The sequence below is a fragment of the Chiroxiphia lanceolata genome, chromosome 8 (assembly GCF_009829145.1).
Source record: "Chiroxiphia lanceolata isolate bChiLan1 chromosome 8, bChiLan1.pri, whole genome shotgun sequence".
In the NCBI taxonomy this organism is placed as follows: Eukaryota; Metazoa; Chordata; class Aves; order Passeriformes; family Pipridae; genus Chiroxiphia; species Chiroxiphia lanceolata.
In genome coordinates, this window is record NC_045644.1 from 5,607,501 (window position 1) to 5,610,000 (window position 2,500).

Here is a 2,500-nt window from a genome sequence, read left to right on the forward strand (position 1 = left end):
TTTTACAAAGCCCCATAAAAAAAGAGCTTGTAGGTCTGCAGGCTCCAAAAAATATCTTTAGATTTGAAATGAGTGTTGTCATATATGAAGGAACATAATAAAACCCTGCGAGCCTTTCGCAGAGTCAGGAAAGTTCAGCCATTAACCAAGTTAACATAAAAATTGCTCGAAAACAACAGGAATAGTAATTTGGGGATAAGAAAGGAGGGTAGAAATCATGTTATAAGTGCAAGTGATCTGGAAATAGCTGTTTGTCTTGGACATTTTGCAGGGAAGTGAATCATGACGAGTGTCCATGGGGATATTAGTCCTGCATTTTTCAGTCAGATTCTGGCACTAAAGTTGGCAAATTAGACCATTTTGTTGAAGTGATCTTCGAGCCGCCCACCTCCAGCACACATTACAGCACACCTAGACATGACCCAAGAACAATGGTGTGAAAAAATGGGCTATAAAACATGAATGGCCTGCTTCATATAAAGCAGATTTTATAGTGCAGGTGTGCCTTCATTTATCGATACTGTAAAGCAGGTGAGATCATACTGGCAGTAAAACACAACATTTGTAAAACAACAACCATGAAAAAAAAAAAAAAAGAAGAAATTCTATTAATTAAAAAATGTAATGGCACAGATTAAAACTCAACGGGGTGTTTTAGAATACATTTGATATTTTGTCATCAGATGCTTTACATCAGCTCGCACAGAATTCAGACGGCTCGGAGAAGGATTATCTGGAAAGGAGAAAAAAAAATACTTAATTGAAACTGTAAAACTATATCCCACATTTAGGAAAAACCAGGCATGTAAAATATCTATTAATAAGTGCCGTTTAAGTTGTTAAAGCTGGTGGAGGGTTTTTTTTCTTTCCTTCACCCATTAGGATATGAATGGGAAAATTATGAATAGGAAATCCTGCTGGAGTTTTATTGCCTATTTCCTTTCGGGAAGATGGCATGTTCCTCTTTTAAAAAAGGAAGGGGCGTAAAATAAGCCCAGGCATATGACAGACATCCTTCAAAGCTGGGATGGCAAGGAGTGTGTTGTTCTGTATTTTTGTTACTCACAAGGCAAGGCTGTTCTATTTTTAAGCAGGGCTGGTGTGCTGTGACTTTTCCCTTCCCTTGAAGGGGTTTTGGCATAATGTTGTTTTGATTTAAAGCAGATTTCTGTTCTATTCTATTTAGTTTCTTATATTTTTTTTCCAGCACAATGCAGGAGAGAGGGATTTTTGGGGTTGTTTATTTTATTGTTGTCGTTGAGTTTTTCTTTTTTATTATTGTTAAATCTCATTCCACGACAGAGAATAAAATTTTTTCTCCCTACATCAGCAGCTCCAAAAATCCTTACCTGTGCAGCAGGCTTTGCTCTGTCCACCTGTCGAGCAGCACTTTCAGGGAGTTTTAAGATCTTCACTCTTTTGGTTATTTTTTGGGGAAAAGATAAAAAAAATAAATTAAAGATCTGACAAATTTCCTGGGCAAAGGTCTCACCCTCCAAAGCTTTCATTGATTTAATCACCCTAAGCTGAGTAAGGGGAGGGAAGGAATGTGCCTCCTTTCACCCCACACAGTGATGACCCCAAAACATATTTGGGAGTTTTGTTGGAGTACCCAAAAAGTGGGGGAACCCCCTTGGCCACAGGCTGGGGCTCCTGACTGACCACAGGACCTTCACCTGGGGGTTGTCCTCATCCTCTACCTTCACCCCCCCTCTTAGAGGTCTCCCCCTCCCCAACTGCCACCATTCCAGCTTGTGTCATCATGTTCAGCACAGATGTTCAGCACGCTGTACATGTCGAGCAGGTTTGAAAAGATTTTTTTTCCCCTAAGATATTTTTTTCCGTGATATTTTTTTCCCAAGATTTTTTTCCCCTAATATCTCTTTTTCCTAGGATTTTTTTTCCTTATATTTTTACTTGAGATTTATTTCTAATATTTTTTCTTATAGCTTTTTTTTCTTGTCTAACACATCTCATGGCTTGATAACAGTTGCCAATCACTGCCATGAGATAGGGACCTCAGTGACCTTACACCATGGACACAGCTTTCCTATACTCCCCATCTGTCCATAAATTCATTGATTTCCCTATTTTTTTATTTTACTGTGCCTGGGCACTGGGTTTGTTGTGTTCCTGACTCAGTGGCTGGAGCATTAATTTTTTTGTTTAGTTTTGGGGAGCTCCCTCCCACCAAGCACCATAACTAGTGTAGTAAAGTCATGGAGATTCCTGGAATAATGTCTCCATCAACCTGCTGAAGTTGAGCAGCTGAACAGTGCTCTGGTTGCTCTATTTGACTTTCTTCAGAAGTTACATTGGTGATTGGAGTCTTAACCAAAAAAAACCCCAAAACATAAAAAGAAATTAAATCCCATGAAGCCCACAAGATGCTGATATTCCCAACCTCAGGCACTAGTTGTCCTTTGGGATGGCTGAAGGCTCTGGCACAAGAGCTCTTAGATAAATAATCTGCACAGTGACTGTTTTGTTTAATTATTTT